Raw genomic sequence first — 17,809 nt, forward strand, 5'->3', positions numbered from 1 at the left:
TCTAGGCCATGTGTCCTGATGTGGAGTTCTTCGGCTGATCTTCTCGGTCCTATCTTGGTATTAAAATCACTGACAATGATCTTGTAGAAGGTGTGGTCTTCTTTATAGAACTTCTCCAGCCACATCTGTTTAAGTATAATTGCCCAATTCGGGTTGTTAGGCATTCGAATGAATCAATGTTTATGGCCAAGTTTGTGTTGAAAAGGACACTGACAAGACCGACGCCTCTTTTGTCACATGTTCTGAGGAACAGCTCTTCCCCAGTGTCAAAAATGGCATGATGTGATTGATGCCTTCTCGTCTCGGTCAGACCAATGATGTTCTACTTGATTTTTCGCGCCTGCACCATCAGGTCCTCGATGGATGCATCTGATGCCAGCATACGTGCACTGAAAGTACAGTCATTTTTGTCCTTCTTCATTTTGGCAGCCTATTTTGGCCCTGAGATTTTATCAGCCCAGCCTCTTCTTCCTCATCTTTTGATATGTGCCAGTTTTGTAGTGTAAAGTGCTATCTCATTGTTTTGATTTCCATTCCCATAATGATTACTTATGTATAGCATTTTTTCATATGCCTTTTGATCATTTGTATGTCTTTGAAGAAGTTTCGTTTTATCTCTTCTCTCTATTTGTTTATGGGGTTGGATTTTTCCCATGGTTCTATCAGTGCTTATATGCATCTTGGATATTAACAATTTATCAAATGAATGATGGTCAATTATCTTCCAGTTTGGGGGGAATCTTTGTGTTTTTGTAACAGTTTTCATTCAGATAAGTTGTTTTGATATTGTCCTGCTTATCTGTGTTTCTGTTTGCTTGGCCAGTGGCAGTTGGCTCCTTAAAGATGCCTCTAGCTTCAAGTGTCCGTAAGTGTTCTTCTGACTATGTTTTTTTGGGTATTGAGGTACTTAACCATTTTGATTTGACTTTTGTACATGGTATTAGAAAAGGTTCTGATTCCTTTTTTTTTTTTTTTTGCATTGACCAACTAGTTTTCCCAGCACCATTTGTGGAAGAAGTTCTCATGCTCCACCTAAGATGTTTTGCTTATTTACTCAAGATTAGCTGTCCATATACCTGAGGATCTGTTCCTGGGTTTTCAGTTCTATTTCACTGGTCTTAATGTCTGTTTATTATTTTACATACCAAGGTCTGTGGTGTTATTCTAATACCACACTGCTTTAATGACTACAGCTTTGCAGTATAGTTGAGATTGGGCAGAGTGATTCTTCCAGTTTTCTTTTTCCCTAGGATTTCTTTGGCTATTTTTGGTGGGGATTTGTCAGTCCATATAAATGTCAGGAACATTCAAGGGGCATTTTTTATAAAGAAGTGAATCTATAATGATTTATTGAATCATACAATTTCATTGAATCTGTATAATGCTTTGGAGGATTATTGCCATCTTGGCTACATTAATCCTTCTAGTCTATGAACAGATTGTATTCTCACTGGTGTGAGGTGGTATGTGTCCTTGTTGTCTTGATTTGGATTTCTCTGATAAGTGATGCTGAGCATTTTTTTATTTGCCTACTGCTCATCCACCTATCTTCCTCTGAGAGGTGTCTATTCACTAGCCTTCTGCTTTATCATTCAATTCTCTTGTTTCTAGGAGGGTATTTTTTTAGGTAGAGTGTTCAGAGATTTTAAGTACAGTATCATGTAATTTGCAAATCAAGAGAGCTTGACTTTTTATCTGGTTACCTTAATATCTTCTTGCGTGATTACTATGGCATGAACTTCCAGTACAATATTGAATAGAAATTGTGAGAAAGCCCATCCTTTTCTTGTGCCTCATCTGAAAGGGAAGGCTTTTAGTTTTCCTCCATGCAGTACTATGCTTTCTATGGATTTGTGTTAAATGGTTTTAACTATATTGAGGGAAATTTCTCCAACTCCATTTTTTAATTGAGAGTTTTTAATCATTAATGGATGTTGGATTTTGTCAAATGTGTTCCCTGCACCTATTGATAGGTTCATATAATCTTTATTTTTCAGGGCTATTGGTTTGTAGTTTTCCTTTTTTGTGCTGTCTCTGACTGCTTTTGGTATCAGGGTGATTGTTGGTTGCCCTGTGGAAACAAAAGAGCAGGATTTTGCTGCTGGACAGGATGGGAGATCTAAGAGAGCTCCTCACTCCTTTGACCTTTCTAAGCTATTACACAAATTCTGGAGCTTTTTCTACTGGGATCTAAGCAGATAACATCCTCTTCTATGCCTGGTGAAGGCTGTTCGTGGAAACACGAACCCATTTCATTGGGGAGCAAATGCCCTGGTTGCCTCATTTCCTGCTGCAGACCCGTTTTCCAGACCTCACAGTTCCATGGATTCACTCACTGCTCTAAAGATTCCTACTTCTCCAGCACCAACGCTCAGGTCTCTTGGCCGCATGCGCTCATCCAAACACTCATACAGGCTTTTCTTGGTAAGTGTTTGTCTAATATTACTGTGGTTGCATTTGTGGCTCCTTTTTGGCTATTACTTGCATGGGAATTTTTTTAAATTTTTATTAGTGGAACACCATGAGGTACAGTTGTAGACTTACAAATTTTTGTGCTTGGATTTCAATTATACAATGATCAAATACCCATCCCTCCAACAGTGCCCATTTTCCACCACCATGGGTCCTGGTATCCTTCCCACCCCCCATCCCCCCATAGCCCCATCCCCCCCCCCCCCCGTCTTTGTGGCAGAGCATTCCCTTTTATTCTCTCTCTCTCCTTTTGGGTGCTGTGGTTTGCAAAAGAGGCATTGAGTGGCAATCATGTTTGGTCTATAGTCTACTTTCAGCATAATTCTCCCATCATGGGAAATCTTTTTCCATTTTTTTGACCTTTGTGTGTCGCTAGAGCTGGAGAATTTCTTTAGACAATATAAAGTAGGTTACTGGCTTTTGTGTGTTTTTAAAAATTTAGCACAGTGGTAGGGCATTTGCCTTGCATGCAGCCAACATGGCCAACCCGAGTTGGATTCCTCTGCCCCTCTCGGAGAGCCCGGCAAGCTGCGGAGAGTATCTCGCCTGCACGGCAGAGCCTGGCAAGCCACCCGTGATGTATTCAATATACCAAACACAGTAACAACAAAATCTCCAATGGAGACGTTACTGGGCCCGCTCGAGCAAATCGACGAACAATGGGAGGGCCTTTTTTTTTTAATGTATTTGGCCATTTATGTTTTTTTATGGGGAAGAGTAAACTTATATTAAAAGTAATTGCCACTGGGGACAGAGTCAGTATTGCCCTTTAAAAATAATCCTCTGTCCAGAGCAATGACTCAAATGGCTTGAGAGCATGTTTTGCCATGAATCTCCTGTGCTGGGTCCCTGGCACTGCTTGGCCCCCAAAGGTCCACAGGAAGTCCCCAAGCAAATAACTGGGAGTCACTCTCAGGTACCACTGAGAATGGCCCAAATATCAGAAAGGGAAAAATGTTATTTCTGTCTCACTTTTCTTGGGTTTTGTATTTTTCTTACTGCCTTTGTTCTCTGTAGGTGTATGTTAGCACAGTGTGAATCCCTTATTTTATTCTGTAAATACATTATAGTTTTTGTTTGTTTGTTTCACAGATAAAGTATTTTCTAGTGTTATGGTGACATGGTTAACCTGAAGTCGGCTTCAATCACAATTTGTTTCTTTAGTGCTTGACTTCCCAACGCTGTTATGGATGTAACAATATATTGAAAGCACTATTATTCAATACAGTTCTGATAGCTGCTGCCACAGAAATTAAGCAAGAAAAAAATTTAAATTTGTGTTCAAATTGGCAAAGAAATCAAATTCACTGTTTACAAATGACATATCAAGAACCCTAAGACTGCATAACCAATCATTCATTAAACACTCCTAGAAGCAATAAATCTTTACAGGAAAGTTGCAGCTTACGAAAGCAAACAGGAAAATCTTTTGTGATTTTATATGTAAACAATGATAAACGAGCGATTTAATTTAAAAATCCTGCTTATAGTTATGAAAAACATTAGGTAATGTGTAATCAATTTTTAGAAAGGAGGTGAAAGATTTACTTATTAAAACCTACAAAGCACTGTTAGGAATTTCGTATGTAGGAACCCAAAAAGGCTCCTCTGAAAAACTCCTCAAAACAATATATTTATATAGTAAAGTAGCAGGCTACAAAACCAGTGCACAGGATTCTAATTTATTCTTACATGTAAACAAACAAACAACAACAACAAAAAACCCAAATCCAGAATAGAAATAAACCCGATTGCAATCATGTAAAAAACAGAAACCCCTTAGTTTAACAAAGGAGGTAAAAGACCTATTTAGTGAAAACTGAAAAACTTCTGAAAGGAATTTAAAATGAACTAATGTAATAGAAAAATATTCTTGGTTTAAGGATCATAATAATTGCCATCTTGAAAATGACTATCTTAACTCAAAGTAGTTTACAGAAACAGCAATTGTGAAAAAAATTTCCGTGGCATTATTCAAGGACATGGAGTAAATTTTTCTAAAATTTGCATTAAGCTACAAAACTCCTGACATAGCCAAAGCAATCTTGAGGAAAAATGGGAGGCATTGTGTCCCCAGACTTTAAATTCTGACACAAAGCTTTAGCAATCAAAATTGGTTGGTACCGGAAGAAAAAAAGTCTCTTCTCAATGGCATAGGATTGAGAAGTCAGGGAGAAACCCTCAGATGCATGAGCAATTTATTTATGAAGAAGTGCATGAATTGGAGCAAGGAAACCTCTTTAGCCAATGATTACGGGAAAACTAGATAGTCACAATTAAAAAAAATGAAATTAGGTGCAAGCCTTCATCATACTTGGGTCTGGAGTGACCCTGTGCTTTCCCACAGTGCTTGCAATTATGAAACGTTGTGAGATCTTGACCTGCTCCATTCAGAGTAAGGTGTTAGAAATCTCAGACAATCGTGAAAAATAAGAAAAAGAATAAAACAGAAGCAATAAGGGAAAAATAGACCCCTCTTTCACCCTGTAAACAAAAATCAACTCAAGTAAATTAAAATTTTTATATTGCACTTGAATCTTGAAAAATCCATTGGGGAAACATAGGCAAGACTCTCCAAAATCATGACCACAGTGAAGTCTGAAATGTAAGAACTCAAGTGGCAAAGGTAATAAAAACAGAAACGGAACTATATCAAACTAGAACACTTCTGCATTCTGTGAGCAATGTGCCCTACAATTAAAAGACATTCTGCTGATTGAAAGGATTTTGAGACCATACGCAAGATAAAGGACTAATATCTAAGATACATAAAGTGCTCTTAAAGCTCTCCATCACTACATGCAAAAAAATGGGCTCAGAACTCTGCCTAACACCATGTACAAAAGTAAGATCAAAATGGATTAAAGACCTCAACATCAGACCAGAAACCATAAGGAACATTGAAGACAAAGTTGGCAAAACCCTCCATGACATTGAAGCTAATGGTATCTTCAAAGATGCCACGCCACTGACTGAGCAAGTGAAAACAGAGATAGATAAATGGGACTTTCTTAAACTAAGAAGCTTCTGCACCTCCAAAGAAACAGTGACCAAAATACAAAGACAGTCTACAGAATGGGAAAGAATATTCGCCGAATACACATCTGACAAGGGGTTGACATCAAGGATATACAAAGTACTGGTTGAACTCCACAAGAAGAAAACATCCAACCCCATCAAAAATGGGGCAATGAAATGAACAGAAACTTTCTCAAAGAAGAAATCCAAATGGCAAAAAAGCACATGAGAAAATGCTCTACATCATTAATCATAAGGGAGATGCAGATCAAAACCACAATGAGATACCATCTCACACCTCAGAGACTGGCCCACATTCAAAAGAACAAAAGCAATTGATGCTGCCACAGATGTGGCGAGAAAGGGACACTCCTTCACTGCTGGTGGGAATGCCGACTAGTTCAGCCCTTTTGGAAAACAGTATGGACGCTTCTCAAAAAATTAGAAATTGAGCTCCCATTTGACCCAGCAATACCATTCCTGGGAATATATCTCAGAGAGGCAAAAATGTATAGTCGAAGTGACATCTGCACTTGTTTGTTCATTACAGCACTCTTTACAGTAGCCAGAAACTGAAAGAAATCTGAGTGCTCAAGAAAAGATGACTGGTTAAAGAAACTTTGGTACATCTACACAATGGAGTACTATGTAGCTCTTAGAAAAGATGAAATCATGAAATTTACACACAAGTGGTACAACATGGAAAGTATCATGCTAAGCGAAATGAGTCAGAAAGAGAGGGTTAGGCATAGAAAGATTGCATTCATCTGGGGGATATAAAATAACAAAATATGAGATTAATACCCAAGAATAGCTGAGATCAACACCAGGAGGATTACTCCATAGCTTAGAGGCCAGCCGGGTATTCTAGGGGATAGGGCAGTTCAGATAGAGAAGGGAGCACCAAATGGAGGGTGTTTGGAGGATCCTCCCAGGAGGGGAGATGCATGTTGAAAGTAGACTATGGACTGAACATGTTTGCCACTCAATGCCTCTTTTGCTGACCACAACACAAAAAGAAGAGAGAGAACAAAAGGGGGGATGGGGGGATGGGGGGGAGGGATATTATCCATGGTAGTGGAAAATGGGCACTGGTGGAGGGATGGGTATTTGATCATGGTATGACCGAAACCCAAGCACAAAAATTTGTAAATCTACAACTGTACCTCATGATGTTTCACTAAAAAAAAAAAAAAACTCTCCATCAGAAAAACCGATTCAAAAATGTGGAAAGGAAAGGAATGACATGGTCTCAAGATGTGAAATTGACCCAGAGGCAAAGGAAATTCGTCATCATTGATTATAAGGGAAATGCAAATCAAAGTGAAAATAAGACATCACTCACATGGGGACTCACAAATGTGTAACACAAAGCCAGAAATGAGTAAGTGCCAGTGGGGGTGTGCCAGATAGGAACCTCATTTTTCATTGGAGAGACTGGTTTGGCTCAGCCTGAAGGACATCTCCACACCTGTACTCATCACAGCATTGTTGACTGCAGCCAGGATCTGGAAACAACGCAAGTGCCCACAAGAGATGAGTGGATAAAGAGCTTGTACAAACACACGTGCAATACCGCTCAACTGTGAGAAGAGGTGAAAGCTTCACCTGGATGAAACTTGGATGGAATTGGAAGCTGTTATAATAAGTGAGCTGAGAAGAAAAAGACAAATGCCAGATGATCGTCCTCATGTGGAGGATGAAGAAGCAAAGTAAGTGTATTTGACAGTCAGCAGTGGGAATGAACCCTGAGATGTGATTGTGACAGAACAGAGAATTGAGGGAAAACATTTGTGGGTGGGCTTTGATTAAGCCACACCTGGGCATGCTCAGGACTTACTCCTGTCCCTGTGCTCAGGGCTCAGTCCTGATGATGATCAGGGTGCTGAAGATCAAGTCTGGCTACATGCTCAATGAGAGCACTCTGCCTGTTGCACTACCTGATATTTTGCCCATTTTGTGCCTAGTATTCATTTGTCCTAGTGAATTTTTAAGCTCAGTTCTTTTTATGAAGTAGTTTATTTAAAGAAACTCTTAGAGAAATTAGAAACACATAAAATATGAGAAACTAATCAGTTGCTGAAAATTTGCCTAGTTTGTGCCTACTGTTAATTTGTTCTAGTGAATTTCAAGCTCAGTTCTGTTTTATCAAGTTACTAGTTTATTTAAAGATGCTTTCTTAGAGAAAAATGATAAATATCTGAAATGTAAGAAATTAATCTATTTTTTGTTTTGATAGATTTCCTTTTTTTAAATAATTCCAAGAAATGACTGACATGTGCATCTCAAGAAGATTTTACGTTATATATGACTGGTTAAATCAAATACTGGACACCATGCATGACTAGGTAGTTCGTATTTCTATAAAACTTTTCCCTTAATTATATTGTAAAGATTAATCTCCTTGAATTTTTTAAATTTAATTTTTATGAGTTTAATTTATAATTATATGTTGTAATGATAATATATATATATATATATTAGTGAGATACCATGTACAGCTACATGGTAACTAGTTTGTAAATAGACTTACAAACTGTCGTATTTGGGTTTCAGTTACACAATGATCAAGTACCCATCATCCACTAGTGCCCATCCATTCTCCACCAATGAACCCAGTAGCCTGCCCACTACCCCACCCCCACCCCACCGCACCTCTATGGCAGGGCATTCCCTTTTTCTCTCTCTTTCCTTTAGGGTGTTGGGGTTTGCAATAGAGGTATTGAGTGGCCACCGTGTTCGGTCTATAGTCTACTTTCAGCCTTTCAGCACGCATCTTGCATCCCCAGCGAGTCCTCCAAACACCCTTTACTTGGTGTTTCCTTTTCTGTCTGAACTGCCCTTTCCCCCAGCATGTGCTGCCGGCTTCCAAGATGTGGAGCAGACCTTCTGGTACTTATTACAACTATTCTTACCACTTTGTAGTAGAGTTTGAGGATGGAGAGGGTGATGCCTCCCCACCCTTTTCCCCAAGAATTGCTTTAGCTATTCGTGAGCATTTGTTGCTCAAATGAATTCTAGGAGTGCTAAATGATCCATTTCTTTGAAGAATTTCATGGCTATCCTCATAGGGATCACATTGAATCTGTATAGTGCCTTGGGGAGTATTGCCATTTTGACAATATTAATTCTTCCTATTCATTATCAGGCGATATGTTTCCATTTCCTCATGTCCTCTTTTATTTTGTGGAGTAGCGTTTTGCAGTTTTCTTTGTAGAGGTCCTTTACTCCTTAGGCTGATTCTGAGGTACTTGATTTTCTGGGGCACAATTTTTGGGTACTGCGACTTTATTGTCCAAGTCTATTGTTTCAAGGAGTTTCTTGGTAGAGGCTTTTAGGATTCTCTAGATATAGTATCATATCATCTGCGAATAGTGAGAGCTTGATTTTTTCCTTTCCTATATGGATGATAATATTATTATTACACATAGTTTAAATTCACTAAAGTCAAAGATAAAAGTTAATTTAAACCCTTTACATAATTTTATAGAAAAGAAGTATCCATTAATTTTGCTGAAGTGTATGTGTTTTAAATGTGTTGCATATTTTTTAGTCAGCAGATATACCATTTAAAATTAAAGTTGGTCGGGGCTGGAGAGATAGCACAGCGGGTAGGGCGTTTGCCTTGCACGTGGCTGACCCGGGTTCTATTCCCAGCATCCCATACGGTCCCCTGAGCACCGCCAGGAGTAACTCCTGAGTGCAGAGCCAGGAGTAAGCCCTGTGCATCTCCAGGTGTGACCCAAAAAGCAAAAAATAAATAAATAAAATTAAAGTTGGTCATATATTCATTGTGTGAATTAACGTTGAAAGCTATGTTTATTCTCGGAATTTCTTTCAAAGCGAATGGCCATAATAATATACCTATCTCTGTAATATACCTTTAATGTTATTGAGCATTATCGGAAACAATTGTTTTTACATAAATCTGAGTTGCATAACTTAAAAATGTTGTTAGTTCAGTGTATTCTTTGTTAAAAGACTAAGAAATTATATATATTATTAGGTATTGGAAAAGTTACTTGAAAGCCAAAATGTCCCATCTCAGTTTCTTAGGTTTCTGACAGCTCTTTCTGCAGTCTGAGCGTCCATGTGGTATAGAGGAGTAGGGGTTAAGGAGTCCAGGCGAGGCACCATTATTTCTGCTTTTAATACCTGCTCCTGTTTTCTGGGTTTTCAGACAGCATGTACGCTTTCTTGTTTTCTAAAATTTTTCTGTGAATAAGGCAATAATCTATCCACATAACTAATCTGAAGATTGCATTTTGTTATTAAGGATGCAGTTTTATTTATTTTATAATGTCATGACAATACTGAGTAAGTTTCGCATTATAAACTAATGTGTTTGATTTTTAAGGTGGCATTGAACTGTATTGACTTAAACATCCTTTTTAATACATATGTAGGTTAACTTGATCTTATAATCCTATGGATAAACTTTTATACCCAACCATTTGAAGCTGCATTGGAAGACATTTGGTCATAGTGCCTTCTTCTACTAGGTCAGTTATTAAGCACTTTCTCCTTTATGTTGATGAAATAATCCTCTATATTTGGCAGTTTGTTCAGAATTGTGGTTAAATTTTCTGAAATATTTTATATGTAAATTTTGTATTTGGGGGCTGGAGCGATAGCACAGTGGATAGGGCGTTTGTCTTGCACGCAGCCAACCCTGGTTGGATTCCCAGCATCCCATATGATTCCCTGAGCACCGCCAGGAGTGATTCCTGAGTGCATGAGCCAGGAGTAACCCCTTTGCATCGCTGGGTGTGACCTAAAAAAAGCAAAATAAATAAATAAATAAAATTTGTATTTGGTAATAATATTTGTTTAAAGTTATTGTACACTTAAAATTTGAAATATTTTCAATATGCTTTGTATACTATATATTTACACTGAAAATAATTGACTTTATTTTAATGTTTAGTATAGAGCTAAACCATAATCCTATAAAAGATGAAAAACCAAGCACGTGGAATTAAAAAAAATAGGAAAAGCAAAACAAAAATTAGCAAGTACAAGTGAGAAAACAATAAAGATTAGTAATAAGAAAAATAGGAGAGATTTAAATACTTCAGTAAAATATAATTTTACTTTGGTGACACTGTGACTACAAAACATGTGGTAGAATCTTAATATAGTAATTACTTTTTAAAGCTCTTTTTGTAGGGTTACTCTATGAAATTTTTATACCATCATATTTAATAGTAAATAGTAAATTAGTATTAGTCTACAATCATATTTAATAGTTTGCTTTTATGCATGTATTCACCCATGCTTGTAACTATAGAAAAGATTTCTTTTAGCTTCCATGAGATTTACATAGAAACGTTTATCGCAGAGGACCGAGCTCACCCTGCTGGTGAAACAGACCATGTACACATTCAGTCTCCATCACCAGACAACTGAATGGCAGCAGTCATTTGAGAAAATGCTGCTGTTTTCTCCAATATCAGAATACAGTGTGGTGTGCTTTTTCTCTTCAGCATTTCTTACCTGCATGCATTCCTTAAAGCTATACTTTTATTCAAATAATTTATCAGACTATTTGAAGTGTGCTTCCACTTATAAAAGTTATATTTGCGTTTTGAGAGGAGTTCATTTGACCTTTTTTTGTACTTAAAACAATATTAATTTGAGGCTGGAGCCACAAATTAAGCCGCACAGCGGGTAGGGCATTTGCCTTGCACACGGCCAACCTGGGTTCGGTCGCCAGCATCCCATATGGTCCGCTGAGCACCGTCGGGAGTAACTCCTGGGTGCATAGCCAGGAGTAATACCTGTGCATCGCTAGGTATGCCCCCCCAAAAAAAGAAGTAATATTAATTTTAGGTAGCACTGTAGCAACGTCCACCAGTTGTCCATCGATTTGCTCGAGCGGGCCCAGTAATGTCTCCTTTGTGACACTTGTTGTTACTGTGTTTGGCATATCAAATAGGCCACGGGTAGCTTGCCAAACTTTGCCATGTGGGCGAGATGCTTTCGGTAGCTTGCCAGGCTCTCCGAGAACAAAGATAAATAGTATTATTTAGTATGATTTAGGAGTGAACATTTCATTTGAGCAAATCTTTGAGAACCTAGGAATTATTGAAAGTAAGTAAAACAATCCTTTACACTTGATCCCCTTAATACTGTGAATCACTTAAAATATAGCTCAGTTTAAAAAATTAAATTTTTTCTTATTATTTTATATTTTATAGTATATCTGATGATGACAAACTTGATTCTGATTTTTCTGCCCCTAAAATAAACCTGAAAATTGAGTTATATGGCATAGTAATTGAATTTAAAGTTCAAATATTTATTTTTTGACTTGTTTTTTAATTTTTATTAGTGAAACACCATGAGGTACAGTTGTAGAAGTACAAATTTTTGTGCTTGGATTTCAGTTATACAATGATTGAGTACCCATCTCTCCATCAGTGCCCATTCTCCACCTCCAGTGCTCCCAGTATCCCTCCCACCGCCCCATCACCCCCATCCCATACCACCCCTGTGGCATTCCCTTTTGTTTTCTCTCTCCTTTTGGGTATTGTGGTTTGCAAAAGAGGCATTGAGTGGCAATCTTGTTTGGTCTATAGTCTACTTTCAGCATGCTTCTCCCATCCTGGGAGGATCCTCCCAACACCCATTATTTGGTGCTCCCATCTCTATCAGAGCTGCCTTTTCCCTTTCCCCCCAGCATGTGCGGCTGGCCTCCAAGTCATGGAGTGAACCTCCTGGTACTTATCTCGGCTATTCTTGGGTGATAGTCTCTTATTTTGTTACTTTAGATTCCCAGATAAACGCAATCTTTCTATGTCTGTCCCTCTCTTTTTGACTCATTTCGCTTAGCCTTGGAGTGTTTTTATTCGGGTCTCTTTTAGCTGGCACTCTTCTAGCTCCTTGGATCTGGATGTCTGCATTCTTTAACTTTGGGAACTGTTCAGCAAGATTTCTAAGAGTTTCATTGTATTGGTGGTGCTGTTTCTGTGCTGGTGATAGAGCCCAGGCCCATGTACATGAGGAGCAGATTCTTCATCGTTCAGCTGCTTCACCCCTCCCCCCACAACTCAGTTTAAATGTAGAGGTAAAGGTAAAGGTAAAGGCCCTCCCGTTGATCGTCGATTTGCTCGAGCGGGCCCAGTAACATCTCCATTGGAGACTTTGTTGTTACTGTGTTTGGCATATCGAATACTCTCGGTAGTTTGCTGGGCTCTCTGAGAGGGGCGGAGGAATCGAACTCGGGTCGGCCATGTTGGCCGCTTGTAAGGCAAACGCCCTTATTTTAAGAAATTCATTTATATAGTACTTTTTAGAATTGAGCAAGTAAAAATGTGAACAATTAAAGAGCTTTTTTAAAAAAATTTTATTGTATTTCAGTGCTATGGATCTTCTTGACTCAGTTGATATGATGAAACAAAATCTGCAAGATGGCAAATTCAAACCTGATGGATGTTTTTACAACAACACAAGAAAATAGTAAGCTTCCTTAAGTTTTTTTTAATTTTTAAGAATACAAATAAATTTATTGGCATTTAATGATTTTTTGAATTAAAGATCTGCTGTAAGTTATTATTTGATTTATAGCTGGAAATAGAGTGACTTTTCTTTAAAAATATTTTAAATTGACAGTGCCAGAGAGACAGTACAGCAGAAAGGGAGCTTGCCTTGCAGGCTTCTGACATGGGTCCATCTATGGTCCCTTGAACCCTCAGAAGTGATCCCTGAGCACAGAGCCAGGAAGAAGCCCTGAGCACAGCTAGCTGTGGCGCCAAAACAAAACAAGACAAAACCAAAAAAATTGACTTGTGGTAAGTTAATTCTAATTTGCAATTAGTATTACTGAAGTATCATTTACTTATATCTTTTTGAATTGCTCAATTCTATATCACAGTTTGTTATATAGCATTATCAATATAACATAATATCAGACACATTAAAACTGCATTATCAAACTTGTTTTTGAAAACCTAAAAATGTCAAGGAAGTCTATATGTTGCAATCCCTTTAGAAAATCCAAGCCTATAGTTACTCCTCTAAATTTTTTCCTTATTTCTAGAGCTGACAGTTGACTTATTAAAACTACTATTTAGGATTTAAATTACTAATTGGATTTAAATTACTATTTGGTCATTGTCATTGTCATTGTCATTGTCCTCCCGTTGTTCATTAATTTGCTCAAGCGGGCCCAGTAACATCTCCATTGTGAGACTTTGTTGTTACTGTGTTTGACATATCGAATACATCACGGGTAGCTTGCCAGGCTTTGGTGTGCGGGCGAAATACTCTCGGTAGCTTGAAAGGCTCTCTGAGAGGGGCAGAGGAATCGAACTCGGGTCAGCCATGTTGGCTGCGTGCAAGGCAAACGCCCCACCCGCTGTGCTATCACTCCAGCCCTGAGTAATTTAAATATTACCCAAAATGTTACCAAAAATATTTCAATGAATTGATAGAGCTATATTATGTTTATTCTAATAAAACTCATTCCTTTGCTTATTTTCCAAAGAGAATGATAAAATTATTGTATTAATTCAAAAAGGGTTGAATATAAGTAAATGTATAGGTAATGTTCACTTGGCATTGTATATTTAGAGAAAAATAATATAAAAATATTTAATGCTATTGGTTTGAGCATATTAAATGTATGGGTTTTTTTTTTATTTGAATATGGGAATTCTGCTGGTAGAACAATTCTTGAAGTAAATTTTGCTCTCCAAGTTACAGATGTAATCATGGAAGCATATTGGAAAACATAGGCTAAAAATGAAGCAATGAAAACAACTATCTTAAAAACAAATAATAAACTAACAGCAACGAAGCCATCTTCTCTGCCCATCTTCTCTGAAAACTAAAAAGAAGGCCAGGAAGGCATCCGGGACTCTGGTTTGAATTCAGGGACGCCAATTTGCTCCCCAGGTCAGTATTAAACCCCACCTATGAAGAGCAACGTCGTGGAATGAAGAGGAACAGCCATGTATTTCTTCACCTCTCCATAATTAATCATAGACATACACAGACATTCTAACTACAACAATGCACGAGAAACAACTTCAAATAACAACAGTCACAATAGTAAAGCAACGCAGAAACCCACTAAACTTAGTGCAGATTCTAGCCCAGATGAACCAACCAGTAACAATGAGCTATATAACCTCTCTGATAAAGAATTTAGAATGAGATTGATGAAGATCCATAGGAAACTCAAAGAAACAATGGAGTGCACCACCAATGAAACACAAGAGGATATGAGAGCAGAAATAAGGAAAATGCAAATGAAAATACAAGCATAAATGCCAGATCTAAAACCTGGAAGATGAAATGAAAAACTCACTGGGAAACCTCATTAACAGAGTAACATCTTATGAACACAGAATCAGTGAACTCCAAGATGAGGTGAAGGAAATCTCCAGAAGACACCAGAAGATAGAAAATAGCCTCAAAATAAACCAATAGATGACAGGAGAACTTTGGGATAAATTCAACAACAATATAAGAATCCTTGAGTTCCCAGAGGGACAGGGGAAAAAACCCTATGTAGAAACAACTGTCAAGGCCATCATTTCTGAGTTCCCATAGCTGAACAGCACATGCACCCAAATCCAGGGGGCCCAACAGGTGCTAGCTAAAAGAAATAAAAATGAAAATACATGAGATGCATCTTAATCAGAATGCTGAAATTGATAGAGATAGAATACTGAAAGAAAACATCCCAAAAGGACATCACTTACAAAGGAGCATCCTTAATATGTACAACCAACTTATCGGATTAAATCTTCCATACTTGAAGATAGTGGTGAAATACAGTGAATAAAATTCAATGAAACAAATGCCTCACCAAGAATACTTTACCCACCAGATTCTCATTCAGATTTTGAAGGAACAAAACACAACTTCACAGCTAAACTTCATAGACTTAAAGCCATTTAGATGGGTCACTTTAAGATAAGACAACCCCCGCAGTCATAGTGAATTCTTACAAAAAGATGGCACAAGCCCTCCCCCCCTTAACAAAAATCTCTCTCAAAGTCAGTGGGCTAAATATACCAATTAAGAGAAACAGAATGGTAGGATGGATTAAAAAATTGAAACCAACACTCTGTTGTCTGCAAGAAACATATTTAAACAGCAAACATAGACTCAAAGTCAAAGGCTAGAAAACAATTGTTAAGGATATCACTTAATCACTTGACTTCCTGTTACTCATCGATTTGCTTGAGTGGATGCCAGTCATGTCTCCATTTGTCCCTGTCATGTGCTAGTGTAGCCCAATGGCATCTGTTCGTTCTAGGAACATGAAGAGCCTCAAACAGATTGTTCAGGGTCTTGATGAAGAAGTCTGACCATCTTGTAGGTGGGCGGCCACGCAATCTTTTGACGTCCCGTGGAATCCAGGCGGTAATGGCTCTAGTCCAGTGGCAGTCTCCAAATATCATTACATGTCCAGCCCATCTGATTTTCGACGCCTTGGCAAACAAAACAGCATCCCTGATTCTTGACCATTGAAGGAGGTTGGAACTCCAGATTCTTTCTCTCATTTGAGTGAAAAGTGACACTCCAAGCATAGCCCTTTCTATTCCTCTTTGGAAGACCCGAACAGCATTCTCATCCTGTTTTCATAGGGCCCAGGTCTCTGAGGCATATGTTAATGCAGGAAGAACAGTAGAATTGAAGAGATGTGCCCAGAGCCAGAGGTTCTTTGTCCTCTTAGTTATTTCTTTGATGTTCTTGAAGGCATTCTAAGCCGCTCTCTTCCTCCTGCGCAACTCAGGTGCCAGGTCATAAGTCATGTTGAATTCTCGACATAGGTACGCATAACTGTTGCATTTGGAGATGGTCATTCCGTTGAGAGCGGTTGGAACATCAGGAACAAGACTGTTTTTCACAACATTGTCTTCGTGAGATTCAACTGTAGACCTACCTTTCCACACTCACGGTCAAAGTCGGCCAGCATTTGTGCCACTTGGCTAAAGTTTGGTGTTATTTAGAACGATGTCATCAGCAAAGCGGAGGTGATGTAGTTGCCGACCCTCTATCTTCACTGCCATTCCTTCCCATTCCAGTCATCGCATGACGTTTCCGGGGGTGGCACTGAAGAGTTTCGGTGAAATGGTATCACCCTGCTGAACCCCTCTCTTGACATCGATGATCACTTCTTTGTAGAATGGTGAGATCCTGGTAGTGAATCCATAATACAGCTCACAGAGGACCCTGATTGATGTATTGAGTTTGAATGCCCTGATAGGCTAGGGCTTCAATGACTGCTTTGATCTCAACAGAATCAAAGGCCTTCTTTAAATCAATAAACCTTAGGGAGAGCGGCATCTTGAACTCCCAAGAAACTTCAATGAGCTTGGTTATCGTGTGGATGCGGTCAATTGTGCTGAATCCTTTGCGGAACTTGGCTTGCTCGCATGGTTTTCCTTCATCTAGTGTTCTGTCAATCCTATTCGGGATGACTTAAGTGAACAGCTTGTAGATGACAGATAATAAGGCAGAACATGCGACAAAAGAGGCGTCGGAGGTGTCAGTGTCCTTGTCAACACGAACTTGGCCACAGCATTGATTCTTTCGAATGCCTTACAACCTGAATAGGACAATTACACTTGAATAGATGTGGCTCACTACTGGCAGTTTCTATCTTCGTTGTAAATGCACCAACATCCAATTATGATGAAGGAGTAATTGAGAAGTCCTACATGCAGTTGGAGAAGTTCTATAAAGAAGACCACACCTTCTATAAGATCATTGTTTGTGATTTTAATGCCAAGATAGGACCGAGAAGTTCAGCTGAAGAACTTCACATTGGGACCCATGGCCTAGAATGGAACGAACAGGGTGAGAGACTGTCTGACTTTATTGTGTCGACCAAGACAAAGACTATCCAGGGTAACTCACAGTTCCAGAAGGCTGAATCTAAACGTTGGACATGAGAATAAAGACCAAGTTACCAGAAATTGTGGGATGTATCTAAAACTGTTATAAGAGGAATGTTTAGTAAGAATTCTGTAAGAATTCATCAGGAAGCAAGACCCACATATTCAGCTTAACCTCTCACTTTAAGATCTTGGGAAATGACCATCAAAAGGAGCTTAAACCAGGTGGCAAGAAGGAAATAAAAAAAAACAGTAAAAATGAATGAGCTGGAATCACAAAAGATAAGCCAAAAGATCAATGAAACCAAGATCTTGTTCTTGGAAAAAAAAAAAGATAGACAATAAACTGCTATCAAGACATACAAAGAAAGAGAGAGAGCCCCAATAAACTGAGAAATGAAGGGGGGACATCACAACAGAAACCACAGAAATTCAAAGAATCATCAGAGATTGTTTTGAGAATC

At 38.5% G+C, this 17,809-nt stretch overlaps 1 non-coding gene across 1 annotated transcript; it reads left to right on the forward strand.

The window, feature by feature from the left end:
• The first annotated feature begins 4,767 nt into the window (after window positions 1-4,767).
• Window positions 4,768-4,894, forward strand: LOC130031323 (small nucleolar RNA SNORA9). The gene has a single exon (XR_008793670.1). It is a non-coding gene; the product is annotated as a small nucleolar RNA SNORA9 (small nucleolar RNA).
• Window positions 4,895-17,809: the final 12,915 nt, after the last annotated feature.

The sequence above is a fragment of the Sorex fumeus genome, unplaced genomic scaffold, assembly GCF_029834395.1.
Source record: "Sorex fumeus unplaced genomic scaffold, SorFum_2.1 ptg000046l, whole genome shotgun sequence".
Classification (NCBI taxonomy): Eukaryota; Metazoa; Chordata; class Mammalia; order Eulipotyphla; family Soricidae; genus Sorex; species Sorex fumeus.